General features: G+C 35.6%; 1 long non-coding RNA gene across 1 annotated transcript in view; it reads left to right on the top strand.

Annotated features, from left to right (window-relative positions):
- Positions 1 to 7,366: 7,366 nt before the first annotated feature.
- Positions 7,367 to 22,900, top strand: part of LOC145820308 (uncharacterized) — a 30,236-nt gene continuing 14,702 nt past the window's right edge. The window contains exon 1 of the long non-coding RNA XR_014361576.1: positions 7,367 to 7,717. This is a non-coding gene — a long non-coding RNA (uncharacterized LOC145820308). The remainder of the gene's footprint in view (positions 7,718 to 22,900) is intronic.

Below are 22,900 nucleotides of genomic sequence, written 5' to 3'. Positions count from 1 at the left end.
ACCAGAGGTGGAAACTGGTCGGCCGACCAGATTTTCTGGCAGGCCGACCACCCTTTTTGGTCTCCACCACAAAGGGTGGTCGGCAGGTGGTCTCCCATGCTAATGACTGGTCGGTGGCCTTCCCAAGGTGGAGTTTCAGCCTTCTGGAGCTTTGTGCAAGTTTCTGAGATCAATTGCAAACAAGGGTGAGGCGAGGCATCGCGATGGAATTTACCGACAAGGCGACGCGAGCATGCATACATCTTTCATCATTCGGAACAAGAGCTGAGGCAGTCCATTTTATAGCTTGCATGCTAATTTATTTGCTTTTCTAGTTAATTTGTTGATTAATTAGAGTTTTGTAATATTTAATTAGCTAGAGTAATTAATTATTTATTCGGACTGTATTATTTATTTGGTCCCTCCGAGCGAGGGCACAATTGTAATAAGTGTGCGTGTGTGTGACGTATGTCTTCCAACCCCACGTCTTTCTCCTTTTTATTTACCAGCTTATGATGGTTAGTTTATGGCATGTTTCAATTAGCATACTTATGATAGCATGTTTGCATTCATTCATCTGTCTTGCATGCACCGAGCTCGGCGCATCATACTAACTGCATTGTATTTCAATTCTGAGTTGAATACTTGTTAGTTGTAGCATTTCACATGCCATCTTTAGAATAGCTAAGCCTATTGTAGTTGCATTCCTGCATGTGTTGCATTAGGCATTTCAGCATAGTTATGATCATGCATGGATTCCTAACATAGCTTCTGTTTTGGCTTGGAGTACTCGGTAAGTATTTAAGCTTTCACATCCTTGCATATGTGTGAGTGACTGCCATGATAGCATGCTTACCATGAGGCTATGTGCTTATGTGATATACCTGTCTGAATGCCTGTGGGTGAAGGTTGGGTTATTTGAATTGGAACAATGCATTGAATGAGAGTTTTAAGCCCACTTGAGAGTGGCAAAATCATGTTTTCTTAAGCCCACTTGAGGGTGACAAATCCACGTCTTAGCCTACTTGCGAGTAGCACCATCAAACAATCTTTCAAATAAACAAACATGAAATGTTTTGTTCCAACTCAAACGATCCACTCTATACTTGTATGTCATGTGCATCACATAGTAATTCCAGGCTAATAACCGGAATAAGAGCACATAATGTTTTCAAAACTCGATATCATGGTTAGAAGAGGCCGATCTTTGATCGGGCGAGCGGGGGTACTCACGAAGTGACATTCCCCAATCGTACCCAAGTTCCCGAGCCGAGACAACTTTGGTGATGACGAACACGTGGCCTTAGGCACAAGTCAGGATTTCCTAAATTCCCCCAAAATAAAATATTTAGGTGGCGACTCTGTATCTAGCAATATAGTCCATGTTTGGCACTTCTTTCAAAAAAATCTGTTTTCAAAAACGATTTTCCAGATTTGGACTCTTTGATGATTCATCGGTCTTGCATTGCACTCTGCGAAATTAGATACAGGACCGTGACATTTGAGTCCGAACTGTAGTGAGCTCAACGAACAAAACGGGATTTTCCTTCACCAATTAGTTTCATATTTAGATCATATATACATAATATTAATTATATTTTTCATGGCTTTGGTATAGAGTAACACCCCAATATTTTAAAGAATCCAAACTCAAATGGAATAGTAGTTTTGATATTGATTATAGGGAATAGTTAAGAATTAAAGGAAAACTTATCAAGGTCAAGAGAAGAAATAAACAAGTCTCAAGAGATTACACAAGTATCTTATATTCTCTATTACTATATGACATGAATATAAAGCATGTGAATCATTACATTTAGATATTAACATTTGAATTCAAGATAGAATGCCCTAATGGTGTACACATAACAAGGGTCTTGCTCTCTAAAGTCAACACAAATCCTAATTCTACCATCTTTCTTAGGGACAGGTACCACGTACATTAGCTACCCATTGTGGACATTCAATTACCATTAAAAAGCCAACATCGATTTGGTTAGTGATTTCTACTTTGATTTTCAAAAGCCATCAAACCCTTCTTAATTTCTGTTTGACAAGTTTGGCATCAGAGTATAAAGGAATACAATGTTTGACAATACCCGAATCAATTCTAAATATGTCTTCATAAAACCAAGCAATAACATCTTTATATTGTTTTAAAAGGTTAATCAATTATGTGCTTTCCTCATAAGACAAACCAGAACAAAATTTGAACTTTCCTAGGATTTTTCTAAGTACCTAAAATTATTAACAAAATTCCTTCCATTATTGGTTCAACTAAATCTTGCAAATCTTTTGAAATTTTGAAATCATTTTCAAGTCATTTTTATTTTCAAAATTAGTTACAAAATCAAAGAATGATGTGCAATGCAAATCTAAAAATCAGTCATTTTATTATAGGGAATAAAAATGACTAATTCTGTCTCAAATTTTTTTTATTATTTATTTTTTAAAGAATTTCATAACCAATATGATTTTTTTAATAGATCTTGACGAGAGAATTTTAAAAATACGAATTTTATTAAAAATCAATACATAGTTTAAAAGTTATATTATTGGGTAAATTACACTAACACCCTTGAGGTTTTTGTTTAATATAAATCCCCCTCATATTTGAAAAATTATATTCCTCTCCCAAAGGTTTGTAATATCATTACAAATTGTTTACTAGATTGTTGATGTCATGCCCTAAAAATTTTTAAATGACCATCTTGCCCTTTTCTTACCATTTCTTCTTCCTATCATCATGACTATATTCTACAACTTTCTATCATTAAATTCTACCTAAACATATTCTTATTGAATGACGATATACAAACATTAATTTTATATAGAATTTTCAAACACAATGATATGACTTAATAGTGACTTTTCACTTTAAAACTAACCACCTATAAACATGATTTATATTTGCAACAATATCAATATCACAACATTTTTATGATATTTTTTATATAATTTTTTATATATGAATATAATTTTTCATTTTTATTTCCACCATTATATTTAGATTAGATCAATTTAATCTAGATATATTTAAAAAGTATAAAATTTGTACAAAAAACCTTTTAAAAAATTCATTGAATACAACAAAATAAGATAATGTATTGAATTTTTATATATATATTTTTTCTTTTGCATTTGGTGAATTTAAAAAATATATATATAAAATATTATAATTGTTAAGAATACCTAGATTAGGTGTATCTAAAAAATAAAAAAATTGCTTAAAATATCTTTTTTAAAAAAACACGAAAAAAAAAAAACTCAATTTTTTGTGTGAGCTAAACCAAAGAAGATGATTGTTATTTCCTTTGAAACGACATGAACAAAATATCTATATTATTGTATTATTTTATATGTATAAAGGTTAAGGGGCAAATATGTCATTTTAATCTGACAAGGGATAAGTATAATTTTTTAAATGTGAGGGAGGGATCTATATTAAATAAAAATCTTAGAAGATGTCAGTATAATTTACCCTATATTATTTTAAAGTTTGAAATATAAAATTAGGTAGGGTAAATTATACAAATAGTCCATGTAATTTACACGATGTGTCAATTTGATCCTTATTTCAATTTGCTCAATTTTGCTACTTAATTTAACGGATTGTATCATTTTAGTCCAATAAATAACGATTGTTAAATTTGGTGGACGGAAAATCAAGCAAATTAAAACAACAAGGGCCAAATTGATACATTGTGTAAATTACAAGAACAAAATTGACATATTGTGTAGACTTTTCATCCACTAAACTTAACAACCGTTATTTATTGGATTAAAATGACATAATTTGTTAAATTAAGAGGTAAAATCGAACAAATTAAAATAACAATAACTAAATTGACACATCGTATAAACTAAATAGACTATTTCCATAATTTACCTAATTAGTTACCAAGAGAAAGAATTCATAAAAAAATGGAAATAAATTTGTGTCAATGACACATTTCTTGGTCGGGGTATACAAATTTAAATATGTGTTATCCTTGTCATTAAAAAAGAATCCAAAGAGAGTGAATATTAAGGCCTCGTTTGGTAAGTGACTTTTTTAGTCAAAAAGTTACTAAAAAAGTTAAAAAGTCAACAATTCATACTAAAAGGTTAAAGATTCTCTTTTCTCTTTATTTTTTGCACATCTTTTCGTAAAAAGTCAAAAATTCATTCCAAACATATTAGTTTTTTTTTACATTATATTTTAACCAAAAAATAAAAAATTACTAAAAAAGTATATTTCCAAACGAGGCCTAAATCTAACGGTGATGATATTACCAACCAATAAATATTCGTAATTTACAGTAAAAATCACAATATTGTTAAGTTACTTAGAGACAAAAGTTGGCTAATTAATGCATTTGTAATATTTTATTGGCCCATAATTTTATATAGGATGATATTCACTCTGTTTGGGCTTTATTTTCATAAAATTCGTTAATTGGTGCATGTAATATCATCGTTTTTATTTTTATTAATTTTTTTAATTCTTAACCACACGTAATATAAATATACTTAAAATGTATAATATATGTAAAAAATTTATAAAAAAAAAATACACTAGCTAGTAAAAATATAAAAGAAATATGAAAATTTTGTACATTTTTCATATTTTTTTATATTTATTAATTTTGAAAATATTTGTTCACAAATATTTTATTATTCAGATACATTTAAATAAGGTGCATCTAAAAAAATTAAAAATTACTTAAAATTTTTAAAATATTCACTGAAAATAAAAAAAATATATAAAAAAATTTAATTTTTAAAAAATCAAATTCAAAAATTAAAACCAAATACACTCTTAGGCCTTGTTTGGCATCTCCTAAAAAATTTAAAAAGTTAAAAAGTCACTATTCTATTTAAGTCACATCATCTTATTTAAATCATATTACCTCTCTACCACATCATTTCAAACTCAACCTATATTTTATAAAAAATTAAAAAATACACTTATTTAGAACATTTCAAACAATCTCTTAATATTATTTTTTTCTAAAGTGGAGACTTTGACCCAAAAGAATTCGTTTATTTTTTTGGCGTGCGCGCGTGTGATTTGAAGGCAGATCGTTGGCCTGAATGAGGGAGTAAACTACACGCTGAGTTATTTGTGAGCTTCCAATTCTCTATAAATATAGATGTGGAATACACTTGTACATTTGGTAACTGTTACTATTAATCATGTGAGATGATTAGACCGCCATTTTACTTTTTTGGTGCTAAACTTGATCATCTTCACTAACTCTCGTAGCGACATCTTTTCACTCCAGTCTCCTAATATCTGACATCTTTCATAATAGAGAATAAGGGTGTAAATTTAACTCGTTCTAGTCCGGTCCGGCTTACTTAGTCTCAGGTCGAGGTCAACTCATGTCAGATTTTGTGGGTTCTAGTTAAAATTTGGATCGAATTAGGTTAAAGGCCAAAAAAAAATTAAGTCCAGACACAAAATATTCAGTTGTAGGGCCTGGGCTCGGGCTTGAGCAGGATTTAAATATTTCTTTATATTTTTTTATTTTTTCAATAAAATTTTATTTTTTTTTACTAAAAATAATACTGGGTCTCAGGCTGAGTTTTGAGTGGTCCTTGAGTAGGCCGATGGATTAGGCCCACGGGCTTGGCCAAGTTTTAAAATGATGGCTCAGACCAAGGCCCAAGCTCAGGTTCTCGGGGCTGGACTCAAGTTCAGGCCTAACCAGGCCTAATCGGGCTAGGCCCACTCCAAATCACGGGCAAATTTCCGACCACCTACAACTTGCAGGTTATTTTCACACTCCTAACATTACAAGAAAATACATTTTTGCCGACTATTTTTGGCTATCAAAAACAATTTAGTCGCCAAAAGTTACAGAATTGACTACCAAAAATAATATTAGTCAGCAAAATTTTTCTTAATAAGGGAATGTTGATCATTGGCGACTAAAAAAAATTTAGTAGCTAAAAATATTACAATTGGCGACTACAAGATTTTTTAGTAGCTAAACATATCACAATTGGCGACTAAAAGAAATTTTAGTAGCCGTGGAATTACTTTTAGCTACTAAATTGTTTAGTAGCCGAATGAAAATAAAAATTAGATTTTTATCTTTGGCGACCAAAATTTGAGTCGCCAAAAATATATTTTCAGTGACAAATTTCATTTTTAGTCGTTGTAGAGCTACTTTTGGCTACTAAATTGTTTGGTAGCCGAATGAAAATAAAAAATTTATTTTTTATCTTTGGCGATGCCAAAAATATATTTTCAGCGACAAAATTCCTTTTTAGTCGCTGTAGAGCTACTTTTGCCTACTAAATTGTTTGGTAGCCGAATGAAAACAAATAATTACTTTTATCTTTGCCGACCAAATTATATTTTAGTCGCCAAAAGATGATTAAACAAAATAGTTAGTTTATTTTATTTTTATTTTTATGTAGAGGTTGTCAAATCTTGAATTTTTCGTATAGAGATTGTCAAATCTTAAATTTGTTTTTGTTTTTATTTTTGCAGTATGAATAGATTAACAACAATGACATTTTATGTCACCACTTGAAATTTGACTTTCTTTTTTTTTTTTTAATGAGAAAGATAAAATTGAAAGAGGCTTCTTTTTTAAAAATAAAAATAAAAATGAAGCATGCTTATTAATTAAATGAAAATGAATTCCCATTAGTAGTAGGTATATGAATAAAACATTGGTTTGAATCTCTACAGAAACTTTGTTATATTTACTTCTCTTTTCTTTTAAGATAATAAATTAACATTTTAAATTTTATTTTTGTATCACATGAACCATTGGGCAACATCTAAAAAAATCACCTATTTTTTCAAAAAAATTTGTCCTTTAGCAATTTTATTTTAAAATTTTTTATTTTTTCAATTCATTTTATCGAGCCGAATCTAAGAAATATATATGTTTTAAAATTTTTTAAAAATTCAAAATTCAAAATAAGCAACAAATATTTACTATTTTTTTTGTTAATTTTTATCTTTATTGAACTTTTTTTTTAATTTTAGAAAAAAATTATAATTTTTCGATTCGTTTTGTCGAATGAAAACGAAAAATAAAAAAATATCTCACTTTTATTGGAAGTGTGATAAAAAAAATTAGATTGATATTTTAATCACACTTAATTTGATTAAGTGTGATAACATTTATTTTTTATGTCAGTTTTTATTTAAGTGATTATATATATACTTTTTAATCACACCTTCTAATTAACATGTGATTAAAGATCATATATGAAGAATTGAAAATATCTTATTTTTATTAAAAGTGTGATTAAAAATATTAAAATAATTTCTTAATCACATTTAATTCAATAAGTGTGATAATATTTTTTTTAATCACACATTTTGAATAAGTGTGATTATATATATTAGTATCATAGCCCTCTCTATATATATGTGTGTGTCTTTATCTTTTTGACTTATTTTAGGGTTAGCATCACACTCACACAGGCACATCGCCTCTCTATGCTCTGCTCACACGGCTACTACATCCTCTCTGCTCGCTCCCTCCTCTCTCACCGCCAACGTCGCTCCTCTCTCACCGGCGTCTCCCTTCTCCCTCACTGGCTCTCCCTCTCTCAAACCGCTATACGAAGACGAACCAAAGTTCATTCTGGTTTTCGCGCCCCAATCGACTCTCTCTCTCTGGTATGATTTGCCTCTCTCCTCTATCAACTCTTCGATTTGCCTCTCCTTCTCACCATTTTCAACTCACCGATTTCTGCTATTCTCTAAATATTTCATCTCTATTTGGTAAAACCCTAGCTCTTAATTTATTTTTTATTTCTAAAATGGAATGGATTTTATATGGTTGATCGATTTTGACTCTTATCTGAATGTTTGAATTCTTCTTTGCTTCAAGGTTAGGTTATAAGCTTAATCACAATCTTATAATTATGTATGTTTTTGGAGCAATTTATTTCTTGGTTCATTTTTGCAGTTATATACATGTTCTCTGCCTCTATCTGTGTTGTACGGGAAAGAAATAAACCTTCTCGTATAATCCTGTTGATCAAGTCTGCGTTCCTCCATACGTCGTCGCTTTACTCCCTGAAAACACAAATGTGAGCTAGCCACCCGGTGTGTGCCGGATACCTCTCCGATGCCTAAGTCAGCAAAATAGACAAAGACAAAAAGCTCTGTGTATTCGAGAATCAAAGTTGTGTGTTACCTCTCCATAGGTGATGTTATGAGCTTTTATAGGTTCCGCGTGGCACGATCCTAATAGGACTCTTACTCCTCCATGTAGAGTCCTCCTAGGATTCATACTCCTAAAAGATAATGCTTATCCTTCAGCACCCCCCTCATTGCTTAAACCAAGTGAGATGGTTTTACCATGGCCAGACTCCGACATGACCGAGGTAAGCATGGCTATGCTAAGCCGCAGACTAGACCGAGATAACTCTACCTCGGTTCTTCCATTCACTGCTCCTACCACGATTTTCCCAGTGTTGACCTTAGTATTGCTTAGACCGTGCTAACCATTAGCTAGGTCCGATAGAGCTAGCTGCGCTATACCGTGACCGGACTAACTCTGTGTGCGGCATCCTGGCGACCGAGCTACCCGTAGTACTCTCCCGGACCGAGATAACACTAGGTTCTCTGGGTCCAGATTAACTTTAGGGCCGTCTGGAACCGGACTAACTTCAAGGCTCTGGGACCGGACTAATCTTCAAGGCCTTTTTACTCTGCCCTCCGTATTGTCGTCCATAACGGCCCATTACCCAGCTCGGCCCACTTTTCATATAAATTTCCCTCTCAATTGCCCCTTAATTCCATCTGCGCAGCATGATAGGGATTACCTTGTTCTACGAGCCGATCTAAAAACTTTAATCTTACTACTGAGCTAAGCTTTTAAGCTTTTCCAGCCGAGCTAAAACTCATTCCGGACTGTAACCGCCCGGACAAAACGTCTCTTCAATCACAGCAACTGAATCGCTTCTCATTCCTATGACACGTGGCCCCCTCTGATTGGCCCAATGCAGCTGTCACGCCGTCTTCGTACTCCGTGAATTTTGAACAGTTCCCGCCTCTGGGCCTTGCATCAAAACAAAACTCTTTGTTTTTTGAATCACTCACCACACTATTTATTTCCTCATCTCTCTCTCTTGTTCCTGAGCTTCTTCAACCCTGAACTTGCTGAGTTCGTGTTCTTCATTGCCGTTGCTTCCATCTCTGATTTCTTCCTCCTGACCTAGTAAGTTTACTCAAATCTGCTTTGTTTTTGTTGTTTTCGTATTTGCTTTTACAATACATGTATTTTGTGTGTTTTTTCAAAACGCATACCTTTCTTTCGTGGAATAGAACCTCTGGCTTTTCACAAATAAACTGAAACACTGATTTTGATCCAAAATCACTGTGTAACCGAGCTAAAAAGTCGTTTGTAGTTGATGTCACTCTAGCCAGGCCATTCAACCGAACTAACACTTCACGTTATAACAATAGTTCCAACAAGTCAAACCACCTTTTGTTTTAACTCAACCGAGCTAGCCAACCGCACTAAGTCTGCGTAATAGTGCGTTTGTTAGTCTCAACCACGGCCGAGCTATAACTTGGGGCTAACCCAGCCTTCGTAGTTAAAACCGAACTAAGAGCGCTGCCCCTAGAGGTTCAACCGGGCTAACACTGACCTTTGCACAAAACGGGCTAAGACACGTAGCATTTCACATAGCCGAGCTAAGATTTGATATATCTTGCCTTTATTTCTTTTTAGCACGGTCCAACAGTCTGCTTAACACCTTTGTTTTTTCACTTTGCAGACTTTAGGTTGCCCAGGCACTCCTTTGAGCGCTCAACCGAGCTACTCAGCACCTTTCTCCGACCGAGCTATCACACGCTTAATTTATTCATAACTTAAAAGAGAATGGGTAAATATAGGTTCTTAGTAGACACACCTGGTGGCTTGGCCGAATTCCGAAGGGAGTATAATATCCCTGACGATGTCCATCTCACCTTAGCCAAACAAGATATCATACCATGGGGAAACCATGGCTTTGTACCCTTTACCCTTTTGTCCATAATAGAAACCGGTCTAAGATTCCCTGTACAACCTTTACTTTGTGAATTCCTTAGGCAAACTAGGATATGCCCTACCCAGCTTTCCACCAACTCATACTGTATAACAAATGGCATAGCCGAGATAAACCGCCGGGCTGGCATTAACCTCGGCTTAGCCGAACTGCTCCACCAATACTCTATAGGATCAAAAGAAGATGGCTGGGTCTATTATCTAAGAATACGCCGCCGCCGAGAGAAAATAATAAAGGATACACCGGACAAAGACTTGAATGATGATGATTTTTTCTGGGTATCTGGGAATTTTGAAGACCACCAAGCCCAGATCCCTGGTGACCGAATAAACTGGAAAAAAGGAACCCCCGGTATAATTACCTCGGCTCTTTTGCATGCTTCTCTTTATTTCAGTCTCCTATTTCTGAACCGAACTAACAGTTGCCTTCTTTATGCAGATTCAGCCCACCTTAAGTCATTATACAGTTACCCCAACCTAGACACACTTCGCGCCGCACTACGATACCCTGAAAGAAGTTGGGCCAAACTACTAAATTTTGAGCCAACGTATATGTAGAGACCCGAATTTTTGTAATTACCATTAAATCCCTAACCTTCAGTTTATTTCAATAAAGCCCTTGAATTTTTATTTAATTGCGTTTTAAACCCTAGAATCAGAAAGCATCGCGGATTAATTCAAGTAAACCCTAATCGATCCCGGTAGATTAATAATCACCTTTAAAACCATATTATTAATTATTAGACCCTATAATTATAGATTCATCACTTTAAAATCTTAATTCCCGGTAACGTCGTTTTTGCTCGGTTTCTCGCCTTTGTTTGCGCTTTAATTTAACAGGATCCAAATTTATTATTTTAACTATTTTCTAAGGCTAGTATATTGTATGCTAAATATCAAGGTTTCATAAATTTAGACTTGGCCCCTATATACTTTTATTTTATTACATTCCAACCCTTAATTGTAATATTTCATTAATTAATGTACTTGTATTATATTATGTTTATAAATACAAATATCTCATACAAATATCATATATATACATATATATGTCTTGGAGCCCAAGTTGTTGACCATGTGATGGATAAAAAGGGCCATAATGGCAACTTTGACAATTTGCACTTAGGGAACTTAGTCCCCAAGAAACCTTTCCAATCTTTTCTATATATATATATATATATATATGCACACTTCTCCCCCCTCATTATATACATTTTCAGCCATCCACTAGAGGAGTGAGAGAGAGTGATCTTGGAAAAAAAAGAGAGAGAGAGGGAGAGAGTGAGAGAGAAGAAGAGGAGAAGAAAAGGAAGAATTGTGTTAGTCTTGTACAACAAAGGTAAACATACAACACCTCTTCTCTCAAGTTCTCTTACCACTTGTTTTTCCCCTCCTAATACATGCTCTTTGTATATATATGTTGTAGTCTAGGCCTACACTCTTGTATAAGTGTGTATTAATCAAGAAATGGTATGCTTCACTTTCTTTCTTCAATTTCCAGCAGCAAATCTTTTCCCTCTCTTGAATTTATTTTCCCACCAAAACTCCATAAACTCAAAATCTGTTTTTATGGTACAATATTTGGTATGTCTAGAGTATGTGGTAATTTTTGTAGGTCCTAAGGATGCGTTTTTATAACCTAAACAAATTTTCTAAGTTTGATACTCACAGAACCAGAAAAACAGTCAACTTTATCTATTTTTAGCAAATTCCAGAAAAATAATCTTGAGCCCAATTTTATGTCAAAATCTTAATCTTGGTGTTATATTTTAACTAAAATTTGTTTGAGCTCAAGAGAGCGAGGGGTTTGAGAGAAAAACCGATTTGCGTAACGGTCAACGAATCTGGACAGATCTTGGTAATTCTGAATTATCTTAAAATCTAAAATACCTATCCTACTTTCGTAAATTGAGTTTGAAACTAGACTTATTTATCTACCAACTCACATGAGGCCAGGTACTTAGGGCCAATAAAAGTATTTTTTCAAAATTATTTTCGAACTGGTTCAAAATCTGGAAATCTGGAAATTTGTGTTAATATGCTCTTATTTGGTTTGCAACTCTTATATTCTATGTTTCTTGAATGTCTTAGTCTTGATATGTAATCTGTGATAAATTGTAAATTTTCTTTACCATGAATAAATTACTTCTTGTTTAGTTTGGATTCATAATTATACTGACCATGCTTTGCTATAACTGAGAACATAACGCACTTAATAAAGGGGAAATCAAATGGGATGGTAATGGGTTGCGACCATTGCATTAAATTTTATGAGATAATGAACGATTGATTCAAGAGTATGATATAATGGAATGTATTCCATTTTTGTGAAGTTTTGCGCAAGTGTGTTTCCGAACCCTAACATGGCACGGGAGGTATTCTGGCTGCTTAACGGAAATGGGAGGCATAAGGGTGGCAGTGAGGGTCTCACACAGGGAGAGTATCCCTGGAAGCCCGTTTCCTTGGGGCAGATCGTGATGTCACCACTTGGGTATGTAACCTAGGTGCGTGGGCATCATTGGTAATTGTGCGGTAAGTGACGCACTGGTGGTCATGCGGTAAGCGACGCATTGGTATTGTATTAACCAAGGGGGAGTCCGAATTGCCCGTGGCTAGTGTTAGTGGTTGGGTAGGAACGGCATTCCGCGGGGAGTTGCCTAGAACTAACTAAAATTGACTATTATTCATGAGAATTGAAATTTAATTATAAGCTCTGCTTAATTATTGCTTTCATTGTATGTTATGATCATGCCGTTATGTTCTTGTGTATTTGGAATGGGAAAGGGGTCGGGGTGTGTGTGTTTACTGGGCATTCCAAGCTCATGGCGTTTTATGACAGGTAAAGGCGAGTTTTACACCAAGAACAGAATCCCTAAAAGCTTTGTGGAACAGTGGCTGTCTTAGAAATTAGATTGCATATTTCCTGTATTTTGGATAATCTTTTTGTATCAAGGAACCGATATGTATCTAAAGACTTGAAGAATTTTATCTGTAACTATTATTAATATTTTATTTTAGTGTAATTATTTGTATTTTGTGCTTAAAAATGATGTGTATCCTCTAGCTAAACCCCGGTGCATCGTTGTATTATATTATCAAAATTTGGGGCGTCACAACTTGGTATCAGAGCTGAGGTTCAACCCTTACCCACGCGTTCCGACTTGCAATTAGAAACAACCTTGCTACCGACTATATTCCATTATGATAACACTACTTAGTCTAGAAACTAGACGATGTCAAAAAATTAAAATTTTCTCAACCAACCCTAGGACGTTTCTTCGAATTTCGGGCATGGCAATGTCGATTCGTGAAAGCATGTAGCCGGGCATTGACGATTCCACTATTGGTACCAGGTGCTGAAGAAAGCCTTTTAGACAAGGGTAGTGGAACTAGAATTTCATAATAAAGAAAGGAAAGGTTAGATTCAATCAGCGAACCGAAACATGAAGTTGCCTAGAGCGAATGAGAGTGGTAATGGAGTCGATGGTTAAGTAAGACTACCTTAGGTGCTTATTAAGTGTTACTTGAATTATGTTTCGAGTAGAGCATTTCACTTTAGTAATTTCCTTGACTAACTGCGTTAACAAAACCCTAACCTGCACTTAACTGCGCATTTGGCAGATGGTGAACCATACAAGAGCAAACAAATACGTAGGCAACAAAAACACTACCAACCACAACGATGACGCCAATATAAACAGGAATGCGGCACCTAGGGTCAATAATCACGATCACGCGCCTACATCCGCTGCCAACTTACCCGAGAATGTCGGAAACCAAATTTTGGAAGAATTAGGAAGGCTGAGGAGAACGCGTCAGAATGAGAGGACACATCTATTCTTCGAGTTTCGCAAACAGAGACCGCTGACCTTCATTGGTGAACCTGATCCAAAAATTGCTGAAAATTGGATCCGACAAATTGAAAAGATGTTCAACACAATGGGAATAACTGAACACATTGATAGGATTGATCTAGCAGTTTACCAACTTGAAGGGGAAGCAGATCATTGGTGGGCCTTGATTCGGGAATCTAGGGACATCGCCGCAATGACGTGGGCACAGTTTAAGGAGTTATTTTTGAGGAAGTACTTTCCGAACACAGTCAAACAAGAAAGAATTCGTGAATTTCTGAACCTAGAACAAGGCACGATGACGGTGACCCAATACCTGGCAAAGTTCGAGGAGTTAGCGCGTTATGCGACTCGATACGTAGAAAACGATGAAGACAAAGCACGAAAATTTGAATGGGGTCTAGACCCTACAATTCGAGGAAGAGTTTTGCCCATGCGACTTCCCACTTTTGCAGATGTGGTTGACACAACACTGGATTCAGAATGGGAGGTGGCAGATTCCAAGAGGATTTGGAGTTTAAAGAAAGAAAACAATCAATCCAATGTGGGACCAGAAAGAAATAGTCAAAAACATGCAGCACATAAGCCGTATTCTAGGGAACCCCAACAATCGCAGCAACAAAATCTGAAGGAGAGTTTTCAGACAAGACCAGCTGGGTTGATCAAGTGCTATCATTGTCAACAGATTGGACATAGGAGGTTTGAATGCCCCCAACTAGCCGGAAATCGAGGAGAGCGCTCGAGAGCAAATACGCAGGTTATTGGCGGGCAGCAACCATGGGTAACTAAATCGGGAGTTGCTAGGCAACAAAATTACAAGGCGGAGAACAATCAGAAATCTGGGCCGGTTAACAATCAAAGGCCAACAGGCAGAATATTTGCACTGCAAGGAGAAGAAAATGAACATCTCACTAAGTATCTTGAGGAAGAGCAGTGCACCACATATGAACCCAACGAACCGCAGTACGAGCCATGGCTAACTTAGGAAAAATATAATTAGGATATTAGTTATAACTCTTTTGGATGACCTTTTGTAAAATATATATATATAGACGATGTAAATTTCCTTTTGTTAATATAGTTTTAGAACTCTTGAGTACATGCTTTATTCATCGTATTCTTTCGTATCTGCTATGTGGATGCAAACCTTTAAGAATTGTTTATGCTTTTGATTTTCAATCTCCAAGGCATTAATAGCTCCAACTCTAAAATCATCTTGGAAGCACAATGAGGCAATGCGGGTAAATTATTCACAACTTTTCGATGGCTTAAAATTTCGAGGACGAAATTTGTTTATGGGGGATAGGTTGTAGAGACCCTAATTTTTGTAATTACCATTAAATCCCTAACCTTCAGTTTATTTCAATAAAGCCCTTGAATTTTTATTTAATTGCGTTTTAAACCCTAGAATCAGAAAGCATCGCGGATTAATTCAAGTAAACCCTAATCGATCCCGGTAGATTAATAATCACCTTTAAAACCATATTATTAATTATTAGACCCTATAATTATAGATTCATCACTTTAAAATCTTAATTCCCGGTAACGTCGTTTTTGCTCGGTTTCTCGCCTTTGTTTGCGCTTTAATTTAACAGGATCCAAATTTATTATTTTAACTATTTTCTAAGGCTAGTATATTGTATGCTAAATATCAAGGTTTCATAAATTTAGACTTGGCCCCTATATACTTTTATTTTATTACATTCCAACCCTTAATTGTAATATTTCATTAATTAATGTACTTGTATTATATTATGTTTATAAATACAAATATCTCATACAAATATCATATATATACATATATATGTCTTGGAGCCCAAGTTGTTGACCATGTGATGGATAAAAAGGGCCATAATGGCAACTTTGACAATTTGCACTTAGGGAACTTAGTCCCCAAGAAACCTTTCCAATCTTTTCTATATATATATATATATATATATGCACACTTCTCCCCCCTCATTATATACATTTTCAGCCATCCACTAGAGGAGTGAGAGAGAGTGATCTTGGAAAAAAAAGAGAGAGAGAGGGAGAGAGTGAGAGAGAAGAAGAGGAGAAGAAAAGGAAGAATTGTGTTAGTCTTGTACAACAAAGGTAAACATACAACACCTCTTCTCTCAAGTTCTCTTACCACTTGTTTTTCCCCTCCTAATACATGCTCTTTGTATATATATGTTGTAGTCTAGGCCTACACTCTTGTATAAGTGTGTATTAATCAAGAAATGGTATGCTTCACTTTCTTTCTTCAATTTCCAGCAGCAAATCTTTTCCCTCTCTTGAATTTATTTTCCCACCAAAACTCCATAAACTCAAAATCTGTTTTTATGGTACAATATTTGGTATGTCTAGAGTATGTGGTAATTTTTGTAGGTCCTAAGGATGCGTTTTTATAACCTAAACAAATTTTCTAAGTTTGATACTCACAGAACCAGAAAAACAGTCAACTTTATCTATTTTTAGAAAATTCCAGAAAAATAATCTTGAGCCCAATTTTATGTCAAAATCTTAATCTTGGTGTTATATTTTAACTAAAATTTGTTTGAGCTCAAGAGAGCGAGGGGTTTGAGAGAAAAACCGATTTGCGTAACGGTCAACGAATCTGGACAGATCTTGGTAATTCTGAATTATCTTAAAATCTAAAATACCTATCCTACTTTCGTAAATTGAGTTTGAAACTAGACTTATTTATCTACCAACTCACATGAGGCCAGGTACTTAGGGCCAATAAAAGTATTTTTTCAAAATTATTTTCGAACTGGTTCAAAATCTGGAAATCTGGAAATTTGTGTTAATATGCTCTTATTTGGTTTGCAACTCTTATATTCTATGTTTCTTGAATGTCTTAGTCTTGATATGTAATCTGTGATAAATTGTAAATTTTCTTTACCATGAATAAATTACTTCTTGTTTAGTTTGGATTCATAATTATACTGACCATGCTTTGCTATAACTGAGAACATAACGCACTTAATAAAGGGGAAATCAAATGGGATGGTAATGGGTTGCGACCATTGCATTTGTTAGTAATGGGCGCCCATGTGGCATGACCATTAAATTTGATTTTGAATCCTTATCCAAATAGGTTTTGATTTTGAAATCAAACCTATTTAGGATAACCACTCTTGAAACAGACGTTATCAGTTTGAACTGATATAGATAGATATAATATATATTAGATATTGTCTGTATCTTAACTGATATGGATAGATATTATAATATATTAAATATTTGTTATATGGTTATGGGTAATCCAAGAGAAAAACAACGTTGAGTCTGTTTCAACCCACACACTGACTCTCTCTCAAAAACACAACGATCAAGTCTTTGACACTGTGGTTAGTGTGGGTGATATTCAATCTGTGATATCACTCCACTGCTGGGTTGGTTCATCAAGAAGTTTCCTGGAAGCACGTGATTTATCCAAGAAGGTTCTATCATCAAGAAGGTATGATCTGATCATTTTAATCCGCTGCATATTCTGTGTTTTGTTTTACATTGGTATCAGAGCCAATGATGGATTTTTTTCGTGCTTTCTTTTATCATGTGTATACTTATAGAAGATGTGGAGATCCAAAATATTTTATTTTTATGATCATTAATGTCATTTTTAAGAGCATAAATGATTTTATTTTGGAAAAAGGAGTCCGGCAGTACAAAAATCGGAACAGTCAGCACCCTGGAAGGCGGCGCGTTGCATTCACGCGCCACCACACCGAAGCCACGCACGCCCACGCGCTTCCACGCGCCTACACGCGCCGGATGCCATGCTGACGCGCCTGCACGCGCTATCACGCGCGCGTCGGCGGTGCTGTCCACGCACGCGCGCCGTCCGCGCCCGCACGCGCGCCGCGTGCTGGAGCCGCGCGCCGAGCCGAGGCTGAGCCGCGCGCCGAGCCGAGGCTGAGCCGCGCGCCGAGCCGATCCTTGAGCCGACTTGCGCTGAGCGGCGCCGAGCCGAGCCGAGCCGTTTTTCCGCTCTGGCTTGGCTCTAAGGCTCTGTTTGTTTGTTTTTTAATTCTGAATTGCGTTAATTGGCCATAATTTATTCGTTATAGCTTTGTTTTAAGCATGGTTGGTACCCTTAGACTCAGAATTAATTTTTCTATATTCTGTAAAATTTTGAAAATTTTACGAAAATATGTAATATTTTTCCTGTGTTAATAATGCATTTTTTTTGCTTTAAAATGCATCTGGTGTTGCATGATTAATTTTCTGGGGTTGAAATTTTTATTGTGGACTTCTGAAATGTTTTAATATCTACTGGTAATATTGTCTCATTTTATCAGTTTCTGGATTTTTTATTTCTAATTTTATGTGTATTTATTAGTCATTTAAAATTCCAGAATATTTCAGAAAAATTTCAGAATATTTCAGAACAATGTACATTTTAATTATGGCATAATCTGAATATTGTTTCTGTTTACTAGTTTCTGGATTTTTTATTTCTAATTTTATGTGTGTTTAATTAGTTATTTAAAATTCCAGAAAATACCAGAAAATTCCAGAAAATTTCAGGATGATGTACTTTCTGTTATGGCATAATTTAAATATTGAATACAGCATATTTTTTTGGGTTTGTAATATGTTGTAATTAGAAGAGCATGATTATTTATTTATTTATTAGAATTCCATTATTAAATAAATATAGCATGAGTTATTTGTAGATTTACATTAAAATGCTATTGTATGGAATTTATCATGCTTTGTATATGCCATAGTCAGTGGGAGGTTATTCGGTTGAGAGAAATCTTTGTAGATTAACTCCCGAAAACCAATATTTTGCGCATAAATTAAACTAAATTTTGGATAATTGTCACTTGTGGCGCAAGAGATGATTACGAGCATAGCGGATTTTCGATCTTGCGACTTGTGTAATATTGTCACTATTTAATTTAGATTTTTGCGGCAAAATTATATTATGCTAATCAAATTAATCCCAATGCGAATTTCTCTCTAAATTGATTTAGCTTATGGAAGTTAATTTGGTTGACCTAGACTTAGTAGAGATGTTCAAATGTGAACAAACTAATCCCATTCTTTAGATGAGAAAAAGTCTTGGAGACTTTAGGTCAAACCTTAATTGAGCCAAAGTAAGGAAACATGACTCAAAGTCGCCGTGTTTTTGTTGCCTTGTTTGGCACAATAAAAACTAATATGTGCGCTATAGTTAGCGGCACGCTACATAGTTTTGGTTGGCGAGTTTTGGAGTTATGAAATTAGTAAGCCCTCAATAGATCTGTATATGATCTTGACTAATGAGCTGCGCGGATTGACTTTGTAATTTGACTTGTAAATAATGTTACATCATTGGATGAAGTAACATTCAAGAGTCACGTCATCCAAGAAATGCGAGCTTAAATAAATTAGTCATTAAGTGTAAGACGAGTAGCCAGTACGAGCAGTGTTTTGCTCTCTACCCAATTATTGGGAGTGGATTGAGCGAAATTTCATGCACTATAATAGTGTGCGTTGAAATATCACGTGAAGTTAAAAGATTAGCGCTTAGAAGCTGCAAAATCTATTAACACTGAGTGAAAAGATTAGCGCTTAGTGGCTGCAAAATCTATTAGCATTGCCAACTTGTCTAAGTGTGGACACTTACTGTTTCCACACTTGAGTATGAAACATGGATGAGGTGCTTCTTTGTGTGATTCCTTTACTAGGCTAACGTTTTGAATAACATTTACCACTAAGCGCAAACGTTGCAGCATAGTAATGAAAAGGTTAAGGCTGACAAGGTTGTTATGACTCTAAGAATTTAACGCATCGCTTGTAAGAGCATTGTGTTGAATTAGACTCTTTAGCCTAATTCGCGCTTAAGTTACTTCAGGAGCTATCATAGTTGATAGCTTATTCTCTCCTTCTTGTGGATAGTAGAATTAATTGCAAGTAACTATGAAGCGAGAAATAGAGATGGCAACAGGAGTATCGTCATCTTTCAACTAGATGTATCAAAGTGTATGGAGAATAAAATTGACTTGAAGGTGCAGGGGATTAGCACTTACTAGTTAAATTTGCGACTTAGGCGCAGTTGATATCTCCATGACATCCTTTTTATGATCTAGTGAATATGACTTAGTCGTGAGTCATTACCTAGTTGGGCCTAAACCTTTAAAACTTGTCTTCGAGAACTCACACATTAAGATGATTGGAATTAGTTTATGACATTGGTCATGAACCAGTGGCTTATTATACTTAATCACATTAATGAGATGATGACACGATGGTTTGAGTAGGCCTTCTCGGGCCCACTCGCTTATGACATCCTGCTCTCATGTGAATGTGTAACTTTGTTCGCAATGGGTGCGCACAAGTAAGTAGGAAAGCCGCAGAAGGTCATTTGTTTTGGCGCATTTAGTCCACTATGATATTTTGTGACTAGATATGTGTGAGGGTACAATAGCTAAGCCTCAATCTCGACACATTTATAGATTACGATACGCATCTGAGTCAAGACTATTTGATCTCCCATAAGTCAAAAGTTTTGAGATGATTTTTGACATTGCACATATGAGGTCGAGATCAATTAGATAAGAGTTTTTTGTGCTTTAGTTTTGACCAAGGTGGCGAGTATCTATTTGAGTTATTTTTTCAGAAAAACTCTGTGAAGAGAGATGGATGCTTAGAACATTGATTATTCCTAGTACTCAACAACACACTGGTGTAGTAGAGATAAGGAATTAAATATTGTTAATGTTAGGTAGATAATGGCGCAAAATGTTTCCCAATTGGGAATTGCACTAGTTTGTTGCCTATATCCCTAACTAAGTGCCCTCCATATCAGATTTTACACTCCATTTTTGAGTAATGGGTTAGCAGAGAGCCATCTATGGGCGATCTGTAACCATTAAGCAGCTTATCTTTATTCTACTTCTCATAAGATTACGAAGTTAAGACCTAGGGTTCTATAGCGCATTATTGTATGCTGTCTTGTAAACACAAAGGGTCGTGTGGCGCATTATTGTATGCGGTCATGCAAACCCTCCGGGTCATGTGCATATAGGTAAGCAGCTTTGTGGTAGTGTAACTAAGTCACATAAAGTTTTATTAGTAAAGGTGACGTGAATAGAGTTTTCGGAACTCTATAAGATGGAGAATTCCAAGCATAGCGCTCTATGTAGCCTAGTTGAGAATGGAAAGAAATTTCCAATATCCTAGGGACAGTGGGAGCGATGTGTCTACTAATGGATTACTCCATTAGAGCAGAATACTCTACATTCTTAGTTGCGTGGTAGCAAATGTGAAAATTTTCCACGTCATCACTGGGTGATTGAGAGGGAAACATTCATGATTGCTCCGCAAGATGATAAAGAGCCTAGGATAATGCCAAAGGCTCTAGTCCCCTGTTTTTAGAAAGTGGATCAATGTTGCGCAGTTTAAGACAAAGTCTTTGAGGATTAACCATTTTTATAATTTGGTTGACTTTCCATTATGACGCAAAACTGTTATAAAGTTATGCGTAATTTGGATAGTCATTGTTGAGGCATAAGGCTCGCTAGATACCGAATGGTCGCACCATTGAGGAAAGTGTTGACCATGAGAAGACTTCCTCCTGGGGAGTGAGGTTATTTTGACTTAGGCTATGATTGACATAAGTTCGGAACATTGATTTGTGGACATTGTGACCCGTTTTTTCATTAGAGAATTGGATAAGTAGATCCGTAAGGATTTACCTTCTGCTTTTATGGTGAAAAGTTAGGAGCGCAAAAAGGTTGCTGGTTCCAATAAATCTTTTACAGCCTAAAGCAGTTATCCAAACAGTGGTTCTTAGATTTCGTCAAGCCATGATAGGGCAACGATGATCGATGAAGACCACTGAGGCATGATCAATGGTCCAAAAGAAGTTTTTCCTTACTTAGTCATTATGAGCCAGGAATTTATAAGGTAGTCGCCATCTAGGGTGGGCAGTCCTCTATTTTAGATATGATGGACATGGGTGATGTAATTTATACGCTCGGATGTACGATCCTTAGGGATTGTTTTAGGAAAATTCTCGGTTTGTCTTCGATGACTTACATAGAGAATATCCTAGAATGATTCTAGATGCAAAATTGCAAATCCATTGACTTACCTATCGGTAAAAGCCAGAGCCTTAGCTATTGAGTGAATCCTCGGATTGTCTTTGGGAGGACCTATATTCCTTGATTTTCTTTGTAATGGGAGCTTAAAGTACGCTATGTGGGCGTATTCGGCATGATAAGTGTTATCTTTGGTAAATGGTCAACTAAGTTGTTTAGACATTGACCTTGCTCATTAGACTGTGGATAAAATGCTTTATTAGAAGCATTTTAATTTGCTCCTTGTAAAATTCAATGCGCTAGTTGGGCGCATCTGCGCTAGTTGGGCGCATTAAGAATAAACGCAAATTGGTCACCAAAAATATCTTTAGAGAGGTTATTGCGCAAGAGGTAGTGATCTTAAATCATTTCATGTGAGGCGCACATGGTGGATTCCGTTGTGTATACTTATCGCAAGAGGTGCTGATAAGGCTTATGTTTGGAATCCATAATTGCGCAAGCTGTGGTCAATTTTTTTTAAAAAATCGATCATTTATTTTGAGATGATGGGATGTTGACACTATTATGGTTTGTGTCATAATGATTAGCAAATGATGATGTCAGCAGGCAAGATTGGCTCACTCACACGAGCAATCGCCCTTGGCGCTTGGGAGCGAGCAAGGATGAGACTGGTGGTTTATTTTTATTTGGAGCCAAGAGAGGCTTAAATCATCCACTATGTATGTCGCCTTGGTTATAACCAAGATGAGGTCGTGTTAAGGACCAAACATGGATGTTAGTACCCACTTTCCATGTTGTGCCTGTTATGATTAGCCAGATGCGAGATCTCATTTGGCGCCTAGAAGGCGAGCAAATAGAGAATTCGGGTTAGACGCTAGAAAGCGACTAGACTAATATCTGTACGGTGTATCGAGTATGACGTCACTCTTTATGGAAGAGTTACTCCACCGTAGCATGTATTCATACTATATGTGCTTGGCGACCGAGTAATGAGGTGAGAGAATGGATCCCTGCTTCCTCACCGTGTGAGTCTTACGTG

Source organism: Camellia sinensis, chromosome 2 (assembly GCF_055761805.1).
Source record: "Camellia sinensis isolate YWXY chromosome 2, ASM5576180v1, whole genome shotgun sequence".
Taxonomy (NCBI): domain Eukaryota; kingdom Viridiplantae; phylum Streptophyta; class Magnoliopsida; order Ericales; family Theaceae; genus Camellia; species Camellia sinensis.
The sequence above is the reverse complement of the archived record's forward strand: the minus strand, read 5'-3'. Positions and strand labels throughout refer to the sequence as shown.